This window comes from Heterocephalus glaber, unplaced genomic scaffold (genome assembly GCF_053883595.1).
Source record: "Heterocephalus glaber isolate CG9 unplaced genomic scaffold, H.glaber_assembly_v1.0 deba00001572, whole genome shotgun sequence".
In the NCBI taxonomy this organism is placed as follows: Eukaryota; Metazoa; Chordata; class Mammalia; order Rodentia; family Bathyergidae; genus Heterocephalus; species Heterocephalus glaber.
Window position 1 is genome coordinate 21,067,443 of NW_028258357.1, and position 26,595 is coordinate 21,094,037.

The following is a 26,595-nucleotide window of genomic DNA, read 5'->3' on the forward strand; positions in this document are numbered from 1 at the left end:
CCCAGCACAGCCCAAGCTGCTGTAGTGCCAGAGTTTCCAGTGCGGCGCTAGAGAGTTGGAACAGGATCCGAACTCGCTTCCAACCAATACCAAGGACGATACTTTTCACCCCGCCGCCACCGCCGCCGCTGCCGCCTGGGCTTCTTGCTCTGGATTTCACTTAGTGAGCGCGGGTGCTGATTGTTTTACCTGCAGTGTCCCCGTGGAGCTCAGCCCCTCCAGGGAGCAGTGCTGTGGCCAGGTGCAGACGACATCATCTCTCCTCACGGGCTGTGTCCCGTCCACTTCCTGTGCTCCCCCCCGGGGACCCCTCCTTCTGTCCCCTCCTCCTCTGCACCCAAAGGTGCCACTGTTAAGAAACGCCCCGGTCTCCAGTCTTCCGAGCTGGGCCACCGCACCCCAAACCTAGAGTGCCTGGCACACAGCGGCCGCCCAGGGGTGTGTGGGAAAGAATGGCGGGAATGCGGGTGCCAGAAGTATCCTTGCGATTTGATTTTCAGTTTGATTCTACAGCGAGCTGTTGTTTAAGAGAACCAAGAACAACTGTCTTTTGTTTGGTACTGGGGATGGAACCTAGGACTCTCACACCGAGCTACCCCCCACCCTCCTTAGGTTTTGAGACAGGAGCTCATTAAGTCTTTAAACTGCCCAGGCAAGAGTCTAACTTGGGATCCTCCTGCTTCAGCCTCCCATCTCTGTGCTGGGGTGACAGATGTGCACCACCACGCCTGGCAAGAACAACCCTTACCCTTGTGATGCCTTTGCTAGTTGTAGATTTGCCAGAAAGGGAACACATGGGACAGCGTGGGCAGTCGCAGAGCTGGGGCCACTGTAGGAACACGTGTGTCCCAGGGCAGGCTGGGCTGATGACCCACTGAGAAGCAGCAGAAACACGCGGCCAGCTACCGGCAGAACGATGGGGAAGGCGTCAAAAGGAGCAGGTGGAATTAATATCTAAAATAGGAAGATGCTTGTCAACACCACGGCTGCATTTTAGATCTTGTCGGTCCTCAGTCTTCAGGAGCCCAGTGTGACAGTTCGCACTTACGGGAGTCTCTGTCCACACAGCCACCTTTCAGCCACTCTGTGGCCACTCTGGGTAGGGGGGCACAGGGGACGGGGACCTGGGCTATCTGGTCCCCGGGGCCCGGGCTGGAGGGGTGGTGGCCAAGGATCCCAAGGCTGCCGAGGGCTCTCACGTTCGGAGTTCGTCTTGGGATCTGGGGAGCCACAGAAGGTTCAGGTCTCTGTTTTTCAGACAGTGACATTTAATCTCCATTTGAAGTCTCTCGTTTCAGCAGAAAGGCAGAAGTTTTAAACTCATTTTCTCCAACTGAACTCGGGCTGTGCTGGCGAGGTTTTGGTTGCCTTCTTTTTTTTTTTTTTGTGGTACCGGGGATCAAAGTCAGGACCTTGTGCTTTCGAGGCAGATGTGGTGCCACTGAGCTACATCCTGTCCCTCGGTTACCTTCTTTAGTGGGAGGGAAGGTTATTCATGGATGGGCGCCGTGCAGGGTAGGAAATAGCCTAAAAGCACCGGAGGGTGGGATTCTAAATGTTGCCTTGTGGCTGCGCCAGCAACAGACAGCCCGGGGAAGTCTCCGTGTCTTGGGGCCAGTGATGCCCCTGGGTTCACCCTCAGGAGTGGCAGGAGGAAGGAAAAGTGGGGCTCCACACCTGTGAGCTGGGGTGCACCTCAGCCGCCCTGGGGCCGGGTGTGCGCAGTGGGGGGAGCCCAGACTGGTGGGCATGGCCCTGGTCCGCATCCTCTTCCTGTCCAAGGCTGCCTGCTGAGCGGCATGGGGTCCTCAGGCGCTGGGATGTCTTCTGGATCCCTTTTATTTCCCCATTAGCCCCCATCCGGAGGAGCTGTCCCAAAGGGGTAAGTGAAGGACAGAGACAAAACCCAGTCACTCACAAGCGTGTGCACCACACATGCATGCACACACCCCGGACAGGGCATCCCGGGCACCACCTCTGCCTGTACCCAGCTCAGGCCTGGACGTGTTTGGATTTGATCATTCTCTTGCACATTTAAAAACCCTTTTTTCCCTTTCAAAAAACCATTTGTGATGGGCCGGGGATTTAGCTCAGTGGTTTCTCCACATGCTGCGCAAGTGCAAGGACCCGAGTTCGATCCCCGGTACCAAAACAAAAAAAACTATTTGTGCACAGATCTTCATCCCACGTCATTTGGGGTCACGGTGGAAGCAATCTTGCGGGTTGGGAGGCTGGGCCCCTCAGGAACAGTGGTGGGTCATGGGCAGTTGGACCACACCAGTCTCCCACACGCTGCAGGCCAAGGGAGCTGCCCGGCCCTCGAGCTGCTCCGTGTTGGGATCCTGGAGTGGACGCCATCCCTGTCCATCCCGTCCTGTCCAGCCTGACTTCCCAGCAGCCTGGCTGCGGTGGCAGCGGATGGGGGAACGAGACAAGGTCTAAAATAGCCGGCAGTGGTGGTGAGGTTTCCTGTTAGATAGGATGTCGTCAGTTAGCTTCGGTATCTGCAAGCCGGGCTCAGCGCCTGCCCACAGCTCAATATCCAAGTACCGCAGAGCGCAGGCTGAAGCCAGATCAGGATCCTGGGGACCCAGGGAGCCCCCCCCCCAGGCAGTGCCCAGGGGGTTTAGCCCTCGGGACAAGGGTGGTGCTGCCTGTAGCTTTCGGAGTGCCAGGGAGTTTCCACAGCTTGGAGGGCAGTTAGGACCATAACCTAATGTGGTCCACGGTTCTGTTGTTTGTAGGGGAGGCACGGGGCCGTTTTTCTATTCTAGGAGGTTGTAGAGTGGTGAGGGAGTCTAAAACTGAAAATGACGACATGGAAGGAAACCGAAAAAATCAGTGTGACAGGCAGGGTCCAAGGCCTCCGGGGTCTGATGTTTCAGCCGCATTCCTGTTCCTCTGTCCTCATGGTGGCAAGATGGCTGGCAGTGTCCACCCAGCCTGCATCCCAGTGTTGCAACAATCCCAAGAAAAAGAATCTTAGAGCAGTTTTGTAGTTTGTTATGCAGCATGTCAACTCCAGGAGGGTGGGGCTTTTGATGTTCTGTTTACTGTCCTGTCCCAGCCCCTCCTAGGTACTGGCGATCATGTTACAGACTCAGCATGCTGACCCCCGTCCTGATGGGGCTTTAGAAATGGCATGTTTTGCTTTTTGAGACAGGGTCTCACTATGCAGTCCAGGTTGGCCTCAAGCTCTCTGCCATCCTCCTGCCTCAGTCTCCCGAGTGCTGGGGTCACAGGTGGGCGTGGGCCACCACACTTGGTGCAACTGCACCTTATAGATGGCTGGTTTTTTAACCTTGCACTTGAGCCAGAGCCCAGGACTTCTGGGAACTGGACGTGGCCCATGGAGGTGGTATTTGAGGAGGGAGGAAGAGAGAGAAGCCCATGGCTATTGTTGTATTAGCCTGGGGTGCGTGGTGAGTTCAAGGCCAGCAGGAGACCCTGTCTCAAACAAACAAACAAACAGAAAAAGCCAACAAAGCCCAGGAGAGGGATTGGAGGGATGCTGCTGTTTTATTCTGTGCTAAGCCCTGAAGCTGTTTTTGCTGAACGCTGGCCCAGGGCATTTTTGACGTGGGAGGTGAGCTTTCTCCCGAAGCCTTTGAGGAGGACGGGCTCCTCCAAGGGCCGATGTTGCTGAGCAGTGAGCATGGGCCTGGGGGTGCAGTCAAAGCATCTGCAGATCTGGGGTGCAGTGTGGGAAATGGTGGGACAATGACCGGTGCTCACAGACAAATGCAGGGGCCTTTGCCGAGCCTTCCTGGTGTTGGGGTCTCGGGCTTCCTCCGATATCCATCTTAGCCCGGCACCCGTGGGATTCCTGATGTGCACCACTGCCCCTGGCTTATTTTTATTTTTAGTCTTCTGAAATGATGTCTTGCTGTGTCGTCCAGCTTGGTTTTGAACCTGTGGGTTCAGGTGATGCTCCTGCCTCAGCCTCCTAAATGGGGCCTGGGACTGCTGGGACTGCAGGCACACATTGCAGTGCCCGGTAGGGATTCTTTTTTAGCTTTAGCTTTTGATGATTTCTCTGTGCTTGTGGAACAAGGTGTAGCCCTGAGACGTTGCCACGGAACAGGGCATCTTGGTGTGGAAGGTTATTTGATTAAGATTGTGCTGCTGAGAACTCCGGATGTAACTCAGGAAATTTCAGGTTGAAAAAAACCACTTGCCCTTGTCAGTCACTGGATTTCTGGCTCTCAGCCAAGTCGCATATTCTTAACTGTGGTTCTTTGTTTGTTTGTTTGTTTGTTGTACTGGGGATTGAACCCAGGACCCTGTGCTTGTGAGACAGGTGTGGTGCCACTGAGCTAAATCCCCGGCCCTGCAGTTTCTTAACCAAAACAAGATGAGAAAATGAAACAGGTGAAGCACTGTTTGCTGGCCCAGTGGTTTGCTGGCCACATGAGTGGACTCTGAGGTGCACAAGACCCACGAGGGAGATGTGACCCTTGCAGCCCTTGGGTCCAGTGCCCCAAGAGACCGGACAGGGTTGCTGTTTACAGAGAGAGGGACTGAAACATGAGCTTGCAGCTTCATGCCCTTGTAATCTGCATGAGACCATTCTTTGAGTTCTTTTCTTTTTCCTTCCTTCCTTCCTTCCTTCCCTCTCTCCCTCCCTCCCTCCTTCCCTCCTTCCCTCCTTCCCTCCTTCCCTCCTTCCCTCCTTCCTTCCTGTTTCAAACAGGGTCTGGCTCTGTCGTTCAGGTTGACCCGAAGTCACTGTGCAGACCAGGCTGGCCTCAAACTCACAGAGACCCTTCTGCCTCAGCTTATTGAGTGCTGGGCCTACAGGAATGCACCACGACGCCTGGCAGGAGTCCCTTCCGGGGCAGGGCCCTTGTGGCCCAAACACCCTTTATTAGGCCTCGCTTGCCTTTCACACTGTGGCACCAGGATTACCAGTCCCACATTTGCTCTTGGGGCACCCTGTGCAGCGTGGGACCCCTCCCTTAGCGCTTCCTCCAGGGCGCCAGGCCAGCGGTCTTAGCAGTGCAGCAGGAAGCTGTTGGTGCAGCTGCAGTCACCAGGGTGATTCCCCGAGTGTCCTCTGGGTCCCCCTGGAGGAAAGAGCTGGAGCCAGGGCTTTTGTCCCTCCACTGCCGCCGCCTGGCTGCTGGGGTCCTCCTCACTCCGGCCCTGACCTCTGAGAAGTGACAGCAGGGCTAGGGGCTTGGAGGCTGGGACAGGTGAGTGAGCCGACTCTCCGGGCAGGGTTTGGCCTCACAGCATGAGCAGAGTCCAGCACTAGGGCCGGGGATTTAGCTCAGTGGTTCCGGTGCTTGCCTTGCAAGTGCAAGGTCCTGAGTCCGATCCCCAGTGCCAGAAAAAAGAGTCCAGCACTGCCTCCAAGCAAACTGGATGCAGGCAGATCAGTGCTCTGAGTCCCCCCAAACTCACAGACCCCACTGTGGGGTGGGGCTGGCCGGACAGCTGATTTAGACAGATTTTTAAAAGTAACTTTCAGTGTTTAAATTGTGGAATTGGCTGTGCGGGGCTGGGGCAGGCTGGGTGCCCCCACCCACTGTCTCTGCCCCCGACGGACGTCGCCCTGTGCCCACCTGCCTCAGCTTCTGGCCACAGCCACTCAGCTTTCTCTCTCTGAGTTTGATAGTTCAGGCGCCTTGTGCGGGCGGGGTCACGTGCTGTTCCTTTTTGGTGTCTGGCTCACGTTGCTTCGCCCGATGTCCTCGGCCTGAGTGACCTGGTTTGTGTCCACAGGGCGCCTCACTTCTGTGTTCACCAGTCCCGCAGCGTGGGGCAGCTCGCAACTTGGCTGCTGTGTGGCGCCACTGAGCTGGGGGTGCAGAGCTCCTCGAATCTGGCTTTCCATCCTTTCGGCTGTGGACCAGCAGTGCAAGGGCTGCACTGCAGAGCAGCTCTGCTGTCTGCTCCAGGGCCACACTACTCCGCTCCGTAGGGGCTGTGTTCATTTTCCTCCCAGTGGCTTGCAGGGCCCTCACACCCTCCCCTTTCTGATGGCCCCAGTCCTGAGGAGTGTGTTCCGATTCCGCCTTGCGGCTGGACAGTAGAGTTTTACTGGGCGCGGTGGCGCAGGCCTGTAATCCCAGCACTCTGGAGGCTGAGGCAGGAGGATCACCTCCAATTCAAGGCCAGCCTGGGACAATAGTAAGACCCCCGCTTCAAAGAAACCCAAAAAACTAAAACAAAACTCAAAACCCTGAAACAAACAAAACCTGGTTTTATTACTTTATACTTCACATTATAATCAATACATAAATTAGTGCTGTCCTAGTAAAATGTAATAGCTCCCTTTATTGAGTGCTAAGTACCCTACATACCTTGCATGATTTAATAAATTCTCACTACAATTCCATGAGAAAGGTTCTGTTTTCACCCCACTTTGCAAATGAGGAAATGGAGACTTTAGGTAACTGTGCCTGTGCTTGGATTTGAACCAGATGCCTGACGCCAGGGACGCTGTACCCCAAGTCTGCCGTTTAAAATTCACAGCCAGAGCTGACCCACATCAAGGAAGGATCAGGCCAGGACCAGCTCCTTCCCCCAGGCGAAGCAGTTGGGGCTCGGGGTCCCCTCGCCCTGTACCCTGGGGGCTAAGAGATGCTGCACTGTGGTTTGCCTGCCCCTCAGGTCTTGTGAATAGTAGGGAAGGTGAGGAACAGAGATGTGACCCTGTTCAACTCCTGGATTTGGTTTTTTTGTGGAGGGAGGTGCTGCAGTCAGTGAATTATCTTTACGAGAGAGGGTTCATTCTTACAGTGCCGGGCTTTCTGTTAAGCCGTGGTTGAGCTGGAATGCCTGCGAAATAAAAAATTAATGGGAAGGAGTTGGGGGATTTTGTGTCCACCTTGATCATATTTAATTTTGCTTTTGGATTAGGTCAGTAATAGTCGGGTCTGCTTTAGGTGCTTTAGGAATGACTGCCAACCACAGTTCCCCGTCCAGGTTCTGATATTTGTAGTTGGATTATTGTATTAACAAATGCTTCAAATTGCAGTAGGGAAAACTCGGTACATTATTCAAGTCAGGGGACCAATTGGTCTCTCAGATCTGTTAATCCTATCAGCAAACAATGGCACAGGGCCAAGGGAATGGACCTGCTCAGGCTGCAGGGCTGCCTCTCAATCTTTGTTTTGTTAACATTTTTTCTTATTTTGGTTCCATAAAATGAAGTCCCCATTAAGAGCTCGTCTCCCAAACTAATCCCTAAACTGTGTGACTAAGAAAAAGAAAAAAAGGAGAAAGAAAATGTGGCATGTTGTTTCTTGGCCCCAAAGCCCAGACCGAGTTTGCAGGGTGTTTTACAGTGTGCTCCAAGGATGGGGGACGGAGGGGTTCAGGAGAATTCACCCCAGAAAGGCTCCTCTGGACGTGGAGCGGGCCGTGCAGGTCCCTGCAGTGCCTGTGGTCCTGGGTAACTTCGCCCCTGCACTGAGGGACAGACAAAGGGAGCTCGGGACGAGAATCCAAGTCTCCTGGGGGCTCCCTGGTCCCGAGTTTAGCTTATCACCGTGTGATTGGCACTTGGCGATCACGTATTGCCGCCGCTGTTGGTCACACTCATGTGGGAAAGTCCCTGGCCCCAGGACCTGCTGTGCCTGTTGGGAGAGGGGGTCTTCAGAGGAATTCAAATGACAGTGACGCCACTGGGTGGCCCAGGCCAGCGCGGGGTCCTCGTCAGAGAGGACATTCGGATGCACCAAGGCCATGTCGGACACAGCATGAAGGGGACACTGCCGGCCAGCACGGGAGGAGCTGCAGCCTTGGCCTGGACACTGCACTTCCGGGCGGGTTTTGTTACTGCCCCTTCCGGAAACTCACACTGCCTGGCTCTTTCAGCGCTGTCCTGACTTCTCCTGGTCCTCGTTCCTCCTGTGTGAAAGGGGTTCCTGTCCCGATTCTCCACCAGCATGCCCCAGAGGCCCCTCCTGCGCTGTGCCTGCCTGGCCCCCAGTGGGAGTCCCCCTGGGTCCGCGGGCTGTGGGCACCTCCTGCCCATCTGTGGCCATCGCTCCTGGCCGTGGGACTCTGGCTTTCCTGCTGTGATGTTTGCCATGTTGATGCCTCTCTGCTCTGTGAGGTGAGACCCCCTTCCCCAGCATCTGGGCCGCTTTGTGTGAAAGGCTTTATTGCCAGCCCTGAGGAAGCCGGAGGAGGAGGAGGAGGAGGAGGAGGAGGAGGAGGAGGAGGAGGAGGAGGAGGAGGAGGAGGAGGAGGTGGCGTGGTCAGACTGGGCCTGACGGGGAGCTGTGCTGCAAGGGACAGGGTTACGTCAGTGCGTGGTCGGCCAAGCCGTCAGACGCTCTTTTTGGAAGCATCCCTACAAAGTCTTTGCACTGAAGTTTTTGACAGATTTCATGTTTGGGTTACGTGACATGGCCGGAAGGGAGCTTGAGTGTTTGTGCAACTTGTGATGATGTCCAGGGTTCTCTTGGGATGGATTCCGGGACGGTTCAGTGAGCCTGGACACTCGGGTGCCTCATTGCGTTTCAGGGTCTTCTGCAGCGAAGGCGCTGCTAGTGTTTCTTAGCAGGGCGTGGTGGCGCACACCTGTGATCCCTGGGCTTGGGAGGCTGAGCCAGGAGGATCGCCTCAAGTTTGAGGCCAGCCTGGGCTACTTAGTGAGACCTGTCTCAAAAAAGAAAAAAGAAATCTATTGTGAACATTTCTTCTAGGAACTTTTTACAGTTGCGTATCTCTTATTTGAAGTACTCGGGACTGGAAGGGTTTTGGATTTGGGAACATTTGCATATCAGTGACAGGATGTCTTGGGGTGGGGCCCAGGTCTAACGGGGAAATTCACTTGTTTCCCTGCTGGAAATTCTATACAGCGCTTCCAGTGGTTTTGTACACGAATGTGCATGATACGAGATTTTCCCCTTGTGGCGTCAGTTGGCACACCGAAAAATTCCAAGTTTGGATTTTGTGTCAGGATTGCTTAACCTGTCACACAGCAGCTTTAGGTGGAGGGGTTGTTTCTGCGTCGTGTTCTTTTCAAGCCTTGAAGAGAGGCGATTTCGTTCTGCATTTCCTGTGACCTGCCCTGAGTCCCTCTGCCCCCTCCCAGCCCAGCCACTGCTCCCCACGCCCAGCGGAGGCTGCCCGGAGCTCCCGGCCCTGCTCCTCCCAGTGCTGGTTTAATTTAGGTCTCACCCTCTGGGGTTTACTTTCTTTGCAGCAGGCACCATGGCTCTTGTTTTTCAGTTTATATTGATCTTAAAGTATGCAGCACTCAGCAAGCGCTTTTTTTGTTCTTCTTTTGGTTTTTGGAGACAGTGGTCTCCCTATGTAGTTCAGGTTGCCTTGAATTCACTGTGTGGCCCAGGCTGGCTTTGAACTCTCAGCATCCTCCTGCCTCAGCCTCCTGAGTGCTGGGATTACAGGCATTGCTGCAGGCGTTGCCGCCACTCCCGACTAGCAAGTGCTTCTTGGATGAGGTTTTTGGGGAAGGAGAGGATGCTGGCTCCTTTTCTGATATGCGGAGCTGTCTGTGGAGACCGAGGCTGGGGTGTGTTTGGGTGTGGGCAGAGTTGGGCAGAGTGAAGACAGTGCCAGCTGCCACAGCCCCGTCCTGGTCCCTGCCAGGGTGGGCGGAGGGGACACACTGTCCCTGAGTGCAGGCTCCTGGCTGTGCTCCAGCCACCCGACCCCGGGCAGGTGAGGTCGCAGGCCATGAGCTCTGCTCCCTGGGCCCAGGCTTTGGCCTTTCATCCTTTATGGAAAACAGGAAGGTGAAGGACTGGAGCGCTTTGTGCATATAAAGGAGTCGTTATTGTGGGAATCAAAGGACCACAGGGCTCCCCGGCCTGGGAGGGATCAGAGTAAAAGAAAAGGGAGAGAAAGGGCGGGAGGAAAATACTCACAGGGTCCTCTCAGGCCTCGTCTTGTGTCAGTCTTGTGTCACGCTGCTGCTCAGTCCCCTCTCTGCTCCCAGGGCCACCAGAGGGCCTGGGGCCTTCCCTCACCCCCTGCCTGTGCCAGCCCTCCCCCAGGCTCAGGGGGATGCGCTCCACAAGTGTCTTCTGATGACGATAATGAGATTCCTGCGGCTCTGTGGTGTGCACGGTGGACTTTTATCCTGGACCGTGAGTGACCCTCGCACTGTGTTTTTCCTGTGGCCGAGTCCGAGCTGCACTCCTGGGCTGCGATCGTGGTTTGTTTCCTCCCTTGATTCATCGGATGAGAGGCCCCTGGTCAGCCTCCCCTCCGCGAGCTGCCTCCGCTGCGCTGCTGTCGGGCCTTCTCTCTAATCCTTGGTGTGAATACCCGGCAGCCCGAGCTCCATCTTGGTTAATCTCTGTGCTGTGCAGCACCATGTCCCCTTGTCCAGGCCAGGTGCTTGCTAACGGGACGCTGACCACCTGGTTTCCACCTTGGGAGGTGACAGGTCAGTGTGTCTGCCTCAGCTTAGAGATGTGCACTGGAGAGAATTTTAATGGTTTATTTTAAGGCCCGTGACTCCCGGGGCCAGAGGAGCCAAGCTTTGCAGAAATGAAGAAGAAAGGGGGGCGGGAGCTTCTGACTCCTCCCTTTTGGTGTTTTGCCAGCCCAAGGCTGCCCTGCCCTTCTACGGTTGGCGACTTGGAAATGGGTAGAAAGCAGGTTGTGTGGCCTCGAGCCCCAGTAGTTGGAGGCAGCCTGTTGAAGTGAGCGCCCTGCACCCCCGGCTGTGATAGAAGAGGGTCCCAAGCCCCTGTGGTGGGGATGGGGTGTTCAGTGCTGGCCCCTGGCTGGTGTAGGGCTGGAGGGAGAGCAGCTCCAGCTGTCGAGCGCTGGGCAGTGTGGCGGCTTCCGGGGAGCAGCGGGGAGGGAGCTCCCGGCTCTGATCCCCGAGGGCTTCCTGCCTGCCCAGCGCACAGTGGAGCCCTTAGGTTCCCTCCCCAGCTCAGGCCGCATTTGCTCAAACGGAGCCCGTAGTGTAGGCCACTTGGTGATGCCCTCTGTCCCGGACCATCGGGGCCTCTCTTGTCAGGCCCGTGGGCTGGAGAAGTGGCTAGAGTCCGGGAGCAGCGCTGAGTGGGTGGGGAGGAAGATGCTGAGGCATGGGTTCTCCCTCCGGTCTGCAGCTGCCCGGCTGCCCCTGGGTTCCGCAGGGACAGGTGTTGGGCCACCTCCTGGACGGGCACGTGCCCGGGGTGCAGAAGTCACAGGGGCCACTGCCTGGTCCTGGACAAATCACCCAGTCTCAGTGGCCAGTCTTGGGGAAGGGTCCGGATCCCGAGTTCTTTCTCCCTGCTCAGGAATGCGATCTGGTGCTTGGGGTTCCAGTCCTGCCCAAACCACTTAGATGTCTGACCTTAGGCAAGTCAGAGTCAGAGTCCGGTAAGATGGGCTCAGGTGGGCACCTTGAGCACCTGCTAGGCATCTGTGAGGGTGAAATCGGTTCACATAGGGGTGGTCACCAGCACTGAGCCTGGAGAACTGGACTTGCAGTCACAGCTGGGCTGGGCAAAGTCTGCAAATCCTCAGCTCCGGGTCCTGCTAGCAGCCAGACCATAGTTGGCGAACTGGAAACCCTGGTGCCAGTCGCAGTGGATGTTGTAAATCCTACCACGCGTGGCCCTTGTGGACTCCAGGGTGGAGCACGGCTGTGGCAAACCTCTAGCCTCTTCCCAGACTCCTGGGGCAGCACCCCGCCATCCCAGTGGCTCCACCTTCTTCTCCAGGGCCTGGTGTTCAGAGTGGTCAGGGAATCATGGCCAAAGAACCTGAGCACTCCTAGGAGCACTGGTGGGACCTGCTAGTTGCTGTAGGCAGAAGAAAGGAAAACCAGTCAGTGGGGAAGGCAGTGGACTGAGGTAGTAGCGTGGGAATGGTGATTTATCTCTGTCCCTCTGCAGCTAGCCGTGGCCCCTTTCACCCCGTGTGAAGCAGTGTGTGAGTGAGCGGGGAGACAGCACCCTGCCACGTTGGGGAGCTGACAGCCACTTGAAAAGCCAGTGAAGAGAAAGGGACCTGTGTGGGGTGCTCAGGAGCCTCAGGAAGTGGCTCTGACGATGCAGTGACCGAGGCCCAGGAGAGGAGAATGCACAGAACGGTCCCCGTGGAGTCAGCAGCAGGATCTCATCAGCGCTGCTCAAACGCAGCTGCCGGGAGAATCCCTGAATTCTCGTTCGAGTGTGGGTCTGGGTCCGGGCCTCGGGCAGGGCTGCGATTCTGCCTTTCGCACAGTGCCTGGTAAAGCTGGAGCGAGTCCCGAGCGCTGGGTCTTCGGTGACACAGAGGCCAACGGCTCGCCTGTAGCCGATGTGATTAGAGGTATTAGCACCAGAGGGAAGGAACTGTCGGTGAGTGGGCAGATCCCCGCTTTCTTTCACAGGGTGGCACTGCGTGGGCCGGTGTTCTGACAAAGATCAGCTGCTTCCTAGCTGTGTGACCAGGAGCCGGGGCTGTGGTCCCCCCACAGGTGCGATGACGATTCCCGATCAGAGGAGATCCACGCGGGTGCTGGAGCAGCCAGCCTGGCGCCTTTCCTTTCTCTGGCCTGGGAGCCAGTCTTCAGACTTACAGCTTCCAGCCTGGGGTCCCCGTGTCCCTGGAGCCCTGCCACACTGGGGACCCGCCTTCCACCTGTGCTGCCACGATTCTCGCTGCATGTCCGCTCACCAGCATGTGACAGTCAGGACCCAGTCCCCCTGCCTGCCCCAGACGCTGCTTTGGAAGCTGACAAGAAAAGCCACAGAAGGGCCGTGAATGAACAGAGGGAGACTCCCCGGGGAGAAGAGAATTTTGTGGGACGAGGGGAAATAGTATGGGATAGGCTCTTTCGTTAAACTGGTGATGTGCTTTTGGGTTCCACCAGGCTTTTTGAGCTCGAGATGCTCACACCCTGTTGTGCAAAGGGTCTCACATGTTAGATGTGCCCTAGAAGCGTTAGCTTTTTTTTCTGCCTTTTCCCAGAACTGTGGATGGAGGAAACCGAAGCCGGAAGTGGTTGACTCTGGCTGTCCCCCCGAGGCAGTGGCGTGTAATTGTCGTCACTTGGGGAGAGTTGGTGGCTGAAAGAGGCTCACTTTGTACCACTGTGGTCTTGGGGCTGTGAAGTCCCACGTCCCACATTGCCTGCACCTGTCAGCAGTGCGCCCTGTGCTATAAGAGCAGCTGGCGTCTGGGGCAGCTCAGGCAGCGGCGGAGCTGGCACCAATCCCGTGAGCACCCCGTGCCTGCAGTGCCTCCCAGTCCCTTCCCTAGGTGCCCCTCTGTGTCTGCATCTGGATCGCAGTTGTGGCCCCGGGGCTCCTCGATGGCTTGGCCTCCTGAAGGCAGCTGTCACTCACACGCGTGGAAGAGGAGGAGCCAGGCCCTGGGTTGAGTTCAGGGACTCGGGGCCCTGAGAATGTTCCGGTGTGGTGCTTCCTGCCCGCTGGGCGGGGCTGGGGTGATTGGGGTCTCAGGACCTCTGTACCCCTCCGGAGGATCTGGTTCAGTCTGCTGGGTTGCAGTGGAGCCGCGTCCATCTGTGTTTGTCCAGCAGGTGCTCCTGGTGGGCAACGAGAAGCCCTGCCGTAGCCCTTTGTGTGCTGATGCCAAGGGCCAAAGCTGTGGTTCTGTCTGTCTGTCTGTCTGTCTCACACACACCTGCTTCCTGAGGGCTGGAGCCGCCCTTGACCTCATAGCCTCCTTTTCTCTTGGCTCCCAGACCCCGAGGGGACAGACCCCCAATGGTCTGCACGCAAACCCCTCATCTCTGCCAGAAGCTTGGCCAGGCAGGAGATTGCTGTGTCTACGGCGGCGGCTCCGTTGGGCTGTTCTCCCTGGGGACATCGGCAGTGCTGGGGACAGTTTTGGCCCATGGCCTGGGCAGGGTGCTCATTACTGCTGGCCCCGCTGGGCAGAGGGCAGGGTGCTTCCCTTTATGGAGACCGATCTCCACATAGACAGACTCCTGGGACCCACCTTGTCGCCCTCTCCCCGTCGTAGATCTGGTGAGGCCTGAGCTTGGCCTGGCTTCCAAGTGACTCAGGAAGCTGGATTGGCAGCTGCGCCTTCACCCACTTCCTGTTACTTGTTAGCATCTTTCTCTGGTCTGTCACATTTGCCTGCTTTGTGTCTGATGCCGGGGTGGGAGGGGCGCTGGGTTCTCTGGGTGACGGCTGTGATGAATGGCAGCTTCGCTCCGGGGTTACCCCACTCTCTGGCCCCAGCCAGGCACTGAGGCTGGAGCAGGACCGAAGTCAGCTCTCAGGGAAACATTCTGGGAGGTGGGGTGTCACCTGGTTGCCCTTCACGCCCCCGACTTGTAGTTAGCTGGTCTGGGGGTGACCGAGGTCCTGTGTCCGTGCTGCCCTCGAGCCTGTGCTGCAGCAGGGCCTGGCCCACAAGGTCCTGAGATGTGGCGAAGGCACAGCGGGTGCTCTGGGAGCACTTTGAAGCACGCTGCCCAGTGCTCACTGGGCACCCAGGTCGCAGAGCGCGGTGCAGGGCGGATGCCAAGGCGGGGCAGACCCACGCCCTCCCCTGCTGCCCTTCCCAGGATGGGGACCCCAGTGGCCACCCTGCGTGGCCACACCCTGGGGACAGGCCTGCTCCTCCCCTCAGCCCTGCTCTCCTTCTGCCCAGAGCCCCACCTGCTGCTCGCTCTGCCCCTGGGTCACCCCTGTGCTGGGGTTGGACAGCTGCCGTTCGAAGCCCCAGTGCGTTGCTCTGGCGACCGGCAGGCTCCTCACCTCTCGGGGCAGTTGCTTTGTGTGTGTGGTTTGTGTCCCTGCCTTTCTTGCTGGCTGCCAGGCAGTGCGTGGATTCAGTCAGGAGAGACAGCGGGGCTCGGTGGCAAATACTTGCAATCCCAGCACTCGGGAGGCTGAGGCAGGAGGATTGCTGTGAGTGCGAGGCCAGCCTGGGCTACATAATGAGCTCAAGGCCAGTCTGAACTACACAGCGAGACCCAAAACAAAAAGAAAACAACAAAAAAAGAAGAGCCTGGGAGAGGGCCTACCCGTGCCACGGACAGCCTTGAATGCGAGCAGGCTTCACACTGCCACTGAAGCAAGTGCGTCGCACGTTAGCAAAACAGAATAACCGTTGCTACCTTGAGGTGCGGCAGGAACAGCGGGGCCACTGTCTCACTCTGGTCCGGAGTGATCAGAATCTTTGCCGGTCCCGTGAAGCCGCAGGACCCCAGGCGGTGTCAGCCCTAACTCTGTGGCTGGAGCAGTGTGGGTTTTGCAGTCGTGTGAGGAGATGGGTTCCAGCCCGAGGCGTCTGGGTGATTATTTGTGTGGCCAGCCGTCTTCCGCGGAGCTGACCCCTGAGCCTTTCTGCAGCCACACTTTTGTCTTTTCTAAGTGCTTTTTCTTTCCTTCTGCATTGCTGCAGCTGTTCCTCCTGCAGCTTCCCCGTGACCTCGGCACAACCAGAATAATTGCTCTCATCTCCAGGGTCTTGGCCGGGCTGGCTTCTCTTTGATGAGTTTCCCAACCCACTTCCCCTGGGAGGAAGGAGCTGCTGCTGTGTGTGCCTTGCACGCGCCTGCGTCGTGTAACTCTGTGTTGCTGTTTGCGGGTCTCCTGCCTGCTGCTGTGTATGTGGGCGGAAAACGCGCCTGTCCCTCTGTGGCTAGAGAAGGGCCTGGCACTGAGTGGGTGCTAATTGCTACCCTGTAATGCCATTGGCAAGGAAGCTTAGTCTCTGTCCTCTGATACCCTTGTTCAAAAACTAAAGCTGGGGGGTGCCGATGGGTGCAGCAGAGTAGAACTCACGTATGACACGGGACACTGCACTCTTGTGACAGCTCCTGTCAGTGAGCCCGGTGCTCCTGAGCCGTGCTGCCTGTGTTATCTGAGGCAGTGGGCTCCTGCAGCGAGAACCCCCAAATCCAGGCTGTTTAAAACATGCGTGAAGCTTGTTTCTCACTCACCAACAGTCTCACCAGGTTGCCCTGGCTGGACAGCTGCTGTAGTTTGGAACTTAAGGGCCCTGCTGAGGTCTGAGTGACAAAGGCTGGCTCCCCAGGGAGGTGCTGTGGGCGGCAGTGCAGTCCTCGAGGTGGGGCCTGGTGGATTTTCTGGGGCAGTGGTGGTGAGCCCATGGCCCGCGTGCCACAGCGGGCTGTTTGTATCATTGAAAGCTCTAGAAGGTTCGCCGTCATACTGGAGGTGTGTCACACGGGGACCCAGGCCTGCGCTTTCCCTCCTTTTCTTCCCTGGGCACCTAGGGAGCAGTTGCTCTGGCTGCCATGTGTCTTCAACACAAAGTGACGGGGCCAGTCGCTCAGGGCTAGAACCTCCAAAACATGAGGCACGAGAAACCTTTCCTCTCTTTAAGTTGATGCCCTCAGATATTTGTCATAGCAAGGAACGCTGACCAGTACAGCTACACCCCTCATTCTGTTTCAGGGACCCAGGCCCCTTCCATCTTGTGGATCTACTGCAAGACCCACAAGACCCTGAAGGTCATCTCCTTTTTCAGCAGCCGGCTCGGGGGAACCAGGATGTTGAGCTCACTAAGCCTGGAGGGTACTTGGTCTCACGGGGCTGTGAAATGTGCCATCTGCCTGTTTGCTTCTGTTTAGTAGGACTTCGTGGCAGTCTTCATGGGGGACACAGCAGCCTTGCTCTGCGCTCCTCTGCCTGGTGGTCCAGTTTGCGGCCAAGCATCACGGGCAGGGGGAGTCGGAGCCATCAGCACCGTGTGCAGCTGATGCATGGTGACACAAGCGCTCGGAGCCTGGTTAGTGCTCAGGCCACCTGCGTGGCCTCGCTGGCTGCAGCTGCGGGGATGCAGGGCCCCTCTTGCCTGGTTAAAGCCTGCGAGATCAATGGGGGCTGAAGTGCTTCCGGGGCAGAGTTGAATCTGCAGGGAGTCGCTGACTGTTGAATGCGAGCACTGCCGCCATACTTCGCTTCTTTCTCATCGTGGAAGTGCTGTTTGTGCAGTGTGTCCTCCCTAATCAACACGAGGGACACGGCGACAGGCCGAGAGGACATCTTGTGTGGCGGACAAAGCCTTCCCTGTTTCCTGGGAGAAGTTGTTAGTAGTTCTCATAAGGTTATGTGAGGGACTTTTTCTTCCCTGTTAATAGAGGAGTCAAGAACCCATCGTATGATTGTAAAGTATTTTGGTAGCTTGTAATTTGAGAAATGTGCTCATGAGACCCATAATTTTATAGATTTTGGGAAATTTGTACCTACTTTCAAATGGGTAGGTTGGAGGAGGGACTTTAACCATGAACATCTTAGTTTTTTTTTTTTTTAAAGGTAAGACTGTGGTTTGAAATTCCCATCCATGAAGGCATCATGGGAGATGAAAGGTGTAGACTTTAGGTACAAAATTGCACCAAGAAAAAGAAGTTGCACACAGTGCAAAGAATTTGGGACAGACGTTGCTTGAATCTGTCTGTACCCAGGCATTTGTGGCTTAAATTTTCTTCCCCTGAAAAGGAATTTTCATCTATTTTGTTCAGTATTGGAATCTCTTCTTCCTCCTCCCTGCCTTCCCCTTTCAGGAAAACAGGGGTGGGCTTAGGAAATACAGTTTATGGGTCTCACTTGTGCAGGTGACCAGCAAAACTTATTTGGAGCTTGGATGTCAAGATGGTTATTTCTGTTCTCCTGCTTCCCTCCAAGCAGAGGAACCCACTGTGTGTGGTCAGAGTGTCGTGGGCCTTTCTTCTGGGTCTCTATTTCATTAGCAGCCACACAATGGAAGAGGAAGTGCAGTTTGGCAGTTCCTGGTATAGTTGGACCGCGTGTGGCCAGTTTCATGGCTTTGTATGGTTTGCTGAGTGCTGTGCTATCTTGGCTCGGTCATGACGTGGCTTTTAAAAATAATGCTTTGGAACTGAAATGTTCTGGTTGGTGAGTTTTCTGGCCGTGGAAGGGAAAGACCTTGGGGAGAGTCTGTGACCACGGGTGAATGATTTATGCTTGTTGATCCTCCGTTTCTTCACTTAGAGACTGGGGTACTAGTGCTGTCTTTATCAGGGTTGCTGGGATAATGTATCTGGGGTTTCATGTGTGTTCTTAACCTAGGCAGCACTCAGTGAGTGCTAACTACTATTAATTATTATTGAGTTATACAAAGTCACTGTTGGTAAGAGGTTTTTAACGTGGTACAGTGTATAAATAAAGTGAAATAGAATATCAAAAACAGTGATTGGAGGGGCCGGGGATTTAGCTCAGTGGTGCCACCGCCTGCCTTGCAAGCGCAAGGTCCCGAGTTCGATCCCCAGTACCAAAAAACCCCACAAAAAACCAGTGATTGGTAGGATTTTAACTTGTAGTGATCACCAGGACCCTTTGTAGTGGCATATTCATTGTATCTGGTACTTATCATAGCATTCAAGGCTCCTGTTATTTACAGATTCAATTCCATAACCAATAATACTGATTATTGAACACCTGTGGTGTCTCAGGTACTATGCTAGGCACTGTTTAGTTGAAAAGTCCAGACTGACAAAGTAGGGCAGGGTATTCTCTCTCCAAGGCTTTATAGTAGGGGGACCCAATGCCTCAGGTTGCCCTGGACAGTCCTGGTTTATATTTTGGGGAGCCCTTTTTGTTTCGAGGGGTATTCTGATTTGGGAACCAATGATAAGTCACCAGCATAGGCTGTTGTTGAGATGAAGGGAGTTTCTTCAGCCAGGGACTGTTGAAGGAAGGAGCAGGTAAAAATTATTATTCAGGTGGTTTGAGCCAGGCTAAACAGTAAGCTGTAGGACTAGAGGGAAGAAGGCAGACGGAGGAGGTTTTGGAAGTAGAATAAGTGTTGTGCAATATGTTGTGCAGAGCCAATTGGAGGCGCCATCTTGAATTCCAGAGCAGGATGCTCAGCCTCTGGTGCCCAGGCCTTTTGGTCTAAGTTTCCCCGGTTTGCAGGTCTCACATGTTTTCAGTGAGACCTGACATTAAGGGTTTAGTGTTTGCTTTAAAAATTCCCCCACAAGAGGATGTCGGGATTAGAGAGCAAGGGAAGGCGCCTACCACTTGCCTATCAGACAGGGAGCTAGGTCATTGGTTTTTATGGCCATTTCCTTTCTGATTCTGGGGCCATGGGCCTTGGGGGTGGAGTTCAGGGCTATTTTGGTATTTCTGTCCGTGCTTCAAAATTACCTGGTTCCTATGAGGAGGAAAGCAGGGGAATAATAACCCTTCTTTGGCTCTGAAATTTTAGGGTTTTGTTTGTTTTTCCATGCTGTGCCTCCCATCCGCTGAGAGAATATTGCTTGCCATAGATTTGGGAGAGTTATAGGGTGATACTTTATATGCTCAGAGGATATTGCTAAGTTCAGATCTCCAGATTTGGGATGTGAGTCTTTCCCCCCTGAGCGTTTGCATTTGCTGTGTCTTAATTACCATTCAGGGAACATTGGATGAAAAAAGTCAGTCCTGGCTTAGGTATTAAAATACAACCCTGTGTGTGTATTATGGAGCCTTTACCTTTAGGATTCCCATTTCTAACCCTGGGCAGCACAAGCAATTTTCTGTGTCATTAACTTCTTTTCTCTGGAACAGCGAAGGGCTGGGAATGCGCGTCTTCTCCCTCCGAGGCGAGCTGAGCGAGCTTCTGCATGGTCAGATGGATGCCACAGGCTGGCCTTTTTGCTGTGCTATTTGTGTTTCTGTGCAGGAGTCTTCACAGACTCTGCAGCTCATTGGAAGGCTCCCTACTAACTCCCGGCCAGTGATGAATTGATCCAGGTCTTTGCATCCATTATTGACAAGGTTTTGCGACACTCTGCTGGGTGCAGTAGAGCCAGCAGGACAAGGCCTGGGGACCTCCTCTGATATAAAGAGGGGCATGCGGAGCCAGCCTCCCAGGGCTGTTATGAGGGGGGCGGGTGAAGCAGTGCTCAGGAAGGGCTCTGAGTTGTTCTGATGCAACGTAGTCTGATCCAATAAGTCATCCACACACAGGTGGCTCTGGAATAGAGGGAGGCGAAGCATGCATGGCCCAGGACCAAATCTAGTTCATTTCCTGTTTTGTATGGCTTAAGGACTAACAATTGTGTTTACATTTTTAAATAATTGAAAAAAAAATCAAGCTGGGTGTGTTGGCAAACACCTGTAATCCCAGCATTCGGGAGGCTGAGGCAGGAGGATCACTGCGAGTTCGAGGCCAACCTGGACTACATGGCAAGGACTTGTCACACACACACACACACACACACACACACACACACACACACACACCCCAAGAGAAGAAAATTTCCTAACCCTTAAAAATTGTATGAAATTCAAATGTCAGTGCCCTTAAAGCTTCACGGAGCTCAGCCTAGCTCATTGGTTTGCCTGTTTTCTGTACATGTTTGCACAGTCATGGCGGAATGGAATGATTGCTCCAGAAATGGAATGGTCTGCAAAGCCGGAAACATTTACTGTGTTTTCTATGGGAAAAATATGCCAACCTCTAGCCTGGCATGGTGGTTATTTTAGCAAGGTGGACCAGGTGCCACCCTGAGACCTTGGCCTCAAGCTTGAGCTTGAGAAAGCTAAAGCTCTTGAATTCCTGAGCAAGGCAGCTGAGATCATCCATCTGTCTGTCAATTCTTTTCTGAGTGCCCACCATGTACCAGACAGTGTTTGGGTGAGTGGCGCAGGAGAAAATCCCCGACTTCCAGAGCTTACAGCACAGAGGGAGGGGCAAGATCACACACACGCAAGAAGCCCTGGCACCCCAGGAGGGGGCCGGCTATGAGAGGGGGCCGAGGGTGGGCACCGCAGGGTGGACCTTGGGAGGAAGGTGTCGGCTGACGGGCAGGAGGCCAGGTGTGAGCCCTGAGCACATGAGACAGGATCGGGGCAGGGGACAGCTCCCCAGGCAGAAGGAGAGCAGGTTCAAAGGCCCTGGGGTAGAAGTCGGGAAGAGCAAAACACACAGAGTTTTTTTAACTTTCTGCATTGCCTACAGAACTGCAGTAACCTGACTTATTCGTGGTCTTGTCCTCTTCAGGAAGCTAGCAACCAGCGAGTGTGTGGGGCTGGGTAAGGCAGCAGTTGTAGGCGGACAGGAAGAGCTGCTGTCCTTGGCACTGTTGGCATTTGAGACCAGGTGGCTCCTGTACCAGTTCCGCTGAACTCGGTGAAGGCACCACAGAGGACTCCGTTCAGGTGGGGACACATAGGGTCCAAGCGTGGCATTCCGGGAATCTAGAAGGCCCCGTCCGATGCCTGGTCCAGTCTCCACACCCTCTGCCGCCTCGCTGCGTGGGCGGTGTCGAGGGGAGAAAATGGGGACTGCAGGATCATTTGGTCACCAGGCAGGAGAGGGACTCAGGCCCACGGGTGGCGTGGGAGGCTGTGTGGCCCATGCAGTCTCCAAGCTGCACAGTGCATGCAGCCTGCGTCAGCTGGGACCCGGGAGGGCTTTTATTTGTTTAAAGCTGTGATCGGTATTAATTTGTCTTAAACAGAAGAAGCCATTTCCTGTGTAATTCTGAGGTTTAGGGTGTTTGGACTGAGCCCTTTCATCTTTTGCAAGATGGTGTTATGCATTTTAATACAAATTAATTTCTCAAAAAAACTTTTAAAAACTCTTTCTTCTCCTCCATCGAGTGACAGCCTTGCAGCTCATGTCACAGTGAGCCTGGGGCCCAGGACAAGACCTGGAGCTGTGTGCGTGCATGCTTTTCTTCCGAGACCCAGCTGTAAACAGAGATGCGGCTCGGTAGTTTCTCGTGAACCAGGGAGCTTTGTGGCTGGCAGCGGCACAAACTGTATTTGACTCGGGCTTCTGGGCCACGTGTGTGGCATTTGGCCACACTGTCAGCTACAGATTCTGGGAGGGAGTCCAGGAAAGCCCCTCACCTCGAGAGTGCAAATGAATGTTTTTCCACTTTAATTACGGGAGTTTTAAAAGGAAGCACCTTTCAGACTTATTGAAGCTCACTTCCTTCAGTCAGCCGAGGGCAGAGTGTGCCGGGGAGGCCTGCCCCGGGCCATCATCCGCCTCACTGGAGGAGGGGCAGAAGGTTTCATGAGGGCGCGTGGAGAAGCTAGTGGCTCCTCTTAGGGCTGTCATCATGCTGCTCAGTGACCACGTCTGGGTCTTCCAGCAGTGACCCAAGCCGCGGAGGGTAACGACTGTTTCTGAGCCTGGATTCCATACCAGCAGTTTGCGCGGTCACCTCTTGGGTTTGCTGTAGCATGGAGCACATGAGGGAGTGGGGTTTGCCAAGCCAGAGATGCCCATTCGGTGGCAGCCAGGGCGGCTGTGCCCGAGGTGTCTGGGCGAAGCTTCGCAGTGGGCTGCCCTGGAGGCTTTCTGCAGATGTCGGCTGGTTCCTACAGGCCATGAGCCTGGTTTTCCTTGGAAACTACTTATATATGTGTGTGTCTAAGTGCAATTCAGGTGGCCCAGCTGTGGACGGAACTGGACTCCAGAGGGAGCAGGGTCTGGCCGGATAGCCTGCTGGTTAGTGACTGCTTAGCGAGGAGAGTGGTAGTTAGTATGGGAAGAGGCGTAGGCAGTACTGTGTGGGTGGCGGTATAGATCGGGGCACCATTGCTGCTGCTTAGCCAGTTGCATGGCCATTTTTTTAAACTCTGAGTTTACAGTAGGACAGATGGTTTTGTTGCCTGTGATTCCACATCGCTGGTTGAAGGGGATTCCGAAGATGTCTCATTCTGTTTGGTGCTAGCATCTTTGTCTTGGCCCAGGCCTGTGTCTGGAGCAGCCCCAGGGAGGGTTGAGGCCCCTCAAGGGCCCGGGGCCTTTCTGCTGGCAGCTGCAGAGGTTGCACAGCCTGCGACCAGTGCAGCGTGTGTCTGCCTCTTCTGTTTTCTGGCCTTGGAGACCCGGTTTGTGTTGAAGTGGACGCTGATGTTCCTCTGGGATGTATAAATCAAAGGGGAAAACACAGAGTGAATTCTGAGTCTTGCCGGTGGACTCTTGTGTCACTTAATTGGGCGCTCTTTGTTCCTCCATCTGCTTTAAATAAATAATAACCACTGAGGGGCAATGGTTGACCTCAGTCTAGCTCCCTGTGCAGTTGCTTAATACATATTTATCCAGTGAGCGGATGGATGCCTCCGAGATCTAGAGGAAGGTTTGGAGGCAGAGCGTGAGGTTCCAGTCTTCCAGCATGGCCCTGCACTCTGGGTCTCTGCCCTTTCCTCTGCCCACTCAGCCCTTTCCTCCCTGTACAGTGTGTTGCCACATGGCGAGGAGAGCCTGAGTGGATGGAGCTGCTCAGCGTCTGCTCAGTATCTTGGGGTCAAGTCCCTGGCACACTGTCCCACCAGCCCGCAAGTGCCTTGGATTTCATACGTCATTACCGAGGCGGGGAATTCAAAGGTGACTACGTTCCACTTCTACCCGGAGGTGCTTTGTCCAGGAGCACGCTGGCCTGTGGGGTGGCCAGGCAGCAATCCAGGCCTCCTGACTCCTAGCCATGGCCTGATTCAGGTCCAGGACTGTGGCTTCCACAGGCCGAATGGGGGCGTCCTGTGTAAGGGGGATTGGCCTCCCTCACTGTTCCCACACGGCCCTTTGGACACTGAGGGAATGGGTTGGCATCGCTGCACTGCAGGACTGCAGTGGCTGTCCCTCCCCAGCGCGAGGTCCCTCCCTGCCTCTTCCCTCAACAGCTGCAGGCTAAGGAACTTGCCCGCCTGGGTCCTGCTTGATGGCGTTTCTAAAATGAACTCTCCTGGAGCTTGGAATATTGGGGTGCCTGTTTGCACTAGTGTTTCTTTCCCAGCTCTATTAATAAGGTGAAATTACAGAATCTTTTTTTTTTTTTGATACCGGGGATTGAACTCAGGTCCCTGCGCTTGCACAGCAGGCGGTGAAACCACTGAGCTAAATTCCTGGCCCAATAACGCGAAATTAAATCAGTACATTCCTTGTCCCAAGTGTGTTTGTCTGTGATCTTGCCTCTGCTTGGTGCTTTTCTTCTGGAGGGTTTTTTCCTGCACAAGTTAGGAACAGTGCAAGTTTTCTTGAGAGAGCTGAGGAATCCAGACCTCAACTGTGCGATGTTGGTCAAATGAGGAAGACTCGCTGTGCAGCTCCCCTCTGTAGATGGGTGTAAGGGCGCCAGCCATCACCCTGGCATGACTGTGTGGGGCTGATGCAGGGTCAGCCGAGGGCTGGGCAGCAGTCACCCACGGGGCTTGAAGATTCCACCGGCGCCAGACACCTGGCCCCTAGGTCACCTGCCCTTCAGAGTTGCCACAGTCCAGCCCTCATCCTGCCATTCAGAAGGGACTATAGCGTTGTTCCAGATGCCTGGCCACATCTGGAAACCCCTGCAGGGTGGGCTATATTTTTCTCATTGTGTAAATGATTTGAGGGCTTAAATATTCTGGCCAGTTTTGAAGGCTTGCTTTTGGGCTGTTTTACAGCAAGTTATGTCTATTTGTTGGGATGGATGGGGTGGGGGGATGGGGCCAATTAAGAAAATAATTACCTAACGAGAAGAATAGTGATGCTGGACTCATTAGAAATGGACGATTTGCCCCTCACAGATATGCTCTTGATAGTCCAGGGTGTCTGCGTTGGCTCTGCTCAGGCCACCACAGTCCCCCTGGCCCAGAACTGTCTCCGAGACGGCTTTGGGATGAGGTGGTGAGCCCAGCTTGCCGTTCCTTATCTGTCTGCGTGCTGGGAGATCTCTTACCATTTCTGGAAGGCTCACTTTGCTTTGAGTCAGGCAGGTAAGCCAGCTGAAACCCTGGCTTCGATTCTTAAAAGGCTGGAGGTTGCACAAAGATGGAGTCTGTGCCCAGTTTGGAGTTTATCTGGGTGCACCCTGGCTCCGAGTGAGGCCTAAGTGTTTCTGTTGAGCAAGGAGAAATGTATCCAACTAGGACGCAGAAACCCCAGTCAGGAAGTGTGCCCTCCCAGTTCCTGGTCCTGTGACCGTGGACAAGTCCTTGAACCCGGGAGTCAGTTTTGGTTCCCTCATTTGCTAAAGGCCACATTCGTGTTATTTCCTTAATTTTTCTCCAGTGAAGCATTATTTCATGTGAAATTGCTTTGCAAAACCAGAGCTGGGTCACCCTGCCTGTGAAAGGGAATGGTATGTTGCTAGAACCCGGCACCGCCTCTCAGTCACTTGGCCACGAGCCTGTTGTCTGCGTGGAGCATGGCAGATTGTATGTGTTTACATTTCTTTTTGATTTGTAGTCATCTGCAAGGCCTGCAGTGCCCAGCACTTTGGAGAGGGGTCTCAGAACTCTCAGCTGGCTTTTTCCTCCTGGCTGGGCCATCTTTACAAGTCCATCCAGGCCCGGTGTTTGCTGGGAGGAAACACAGTGGCCGCCTGTGGGTGCTGTACCACTGGCGCCTGGGCTCAGCACTCACGAGTGCCAGACAGCTCTTTCTTTCTCTTTGCTTCATGATTGAAGTGGCATGGTGCTGCCGCCAGGCCAGAGTAGTCCCTGGCCCCGCCCAGTGTCTTTCTCACAAATGACTGCGCTTCCCCCGAGGTGACTCAAGGGTGGGAAGGACACACGGAGAGGATTACACATGTATTTTGGTGCCAGCACCCAGGGCTGCCTTCCAGAAAAATTCTTTGCATTCAGCATGTGTTTGCTGCCTGGGCACTTGTAGAGTGTACACCTGCTGGAATCTGTGTGCCTGTCCTTGGGGAAGGGGATCCTTCAGTAGCTGCCCACATGTGGCCCTGTAGTCACTGCACCAGAGGGATCTGCAGCTAGTTCGTGCTTTTATCTGAATCCAGCAGAGAATGTTTAAAAGTGTATCTGGACAGAAAGCAGGCTTAGACCCAGGAATGTATTGAAATAGTCTCAGTACTTAACCACTGGTATACGTATACTTTCATCCAGCCTTTCATCCATCCACCTGTCCATCCTCCATTTTGGCCTGTGGTTGTTGAGCACTTACCACGTACAGGTTCTGTGCTTGGCTTTGGGAATAGGAAATCAAATAAGACACGATCTCTGTCCTAAAGGTGCCTGCAGTCCTGGGTGCAGGGTGTTTCCCTAAGTTTGAAGTCACATTCTTACTTGGGACATATTTGTTTGTATTTTGTTTTGGTTCTCATTGCTTTTGAATTTGGGAAAGGGACACATGGAGCCATTGTGACATTTCACTTGTTTTTATAATCCCAAGTCCTGGAGTTGGGTTTCGTGTTTTGCATAACTCTAGGCAGTGTAAGTGCTTATGTCATTAAACAGAGAAAAGAGGGAAGAAATGACAAGGCAGAAAGCCATCAAATCTTATGACTAAAAAAATATATGAAAGTGTCCCCTAGAATTCTTTTTTTTTTGGACTGGGGATCGAACTCAGGTCCTTGTGCTTGCAAGGCAGGCGGTGGAACCACTGAGCTAAATCCCCGATCCCTCCCCTAGAATTCTTAAAGGTTATTTGAAGCTTTGTAGTAGATAACATTCAAAATCGCTCTCTGAACCTTGAGTGAATTTGAATGCCCCAAACACCTGCTGAATCCTGGGAGGCCAAGGGAAGCAGAGCTCCTGGCTTCCAGTTGCACAGGGATGGCAGTTAAAGAGAGTGCTGGTCAGCTTGGGGTTGAGGTTGGCAGACCTGGGTCTGTGTCTCATTTTGTCATTCTCCAGCTGTGTGATCTTAGGTGAGTTACTTAACTTCTCTGAGTCCCAGTTTCCCTCTGTAGAAGACTGTGATAGCAACAGTTTTCATTGAGAAAATTGTCACAAGGTTGGAGTGAGATCAGAGGCCTGCAGA

The 26,595-nt window shown here is 54.4% G+C and overlaps 1 protein-coding gene across 4 annotated transcripts in view; it reads left to right on the plus strand.

The window, feature by feature from the left end:
* Positions 1–26,595, plus strand: part of Chst11 (carbohydrate sulfotransferase 11) — a 151,625-nt gene that overhangs the window by 10,277 nt on the left and 114,753 nt on the right. Inside the window, exon 1 of one of the 4 annotated variants that reach the window (XM_087192741.1) lies at positions 5,960–8,068. The exons of the other annotated variants lie outside the window; for them this stretch is intronic. The gene's annotated coding sequence lies outside the window, so the exon portion shown is untranslated. Of the gene's footprint in view, positions 1–5,959; positions 8,069–26,595 lie in introns of those variants that run through there. 4 annotated transcript variants of the gene reach the window in all.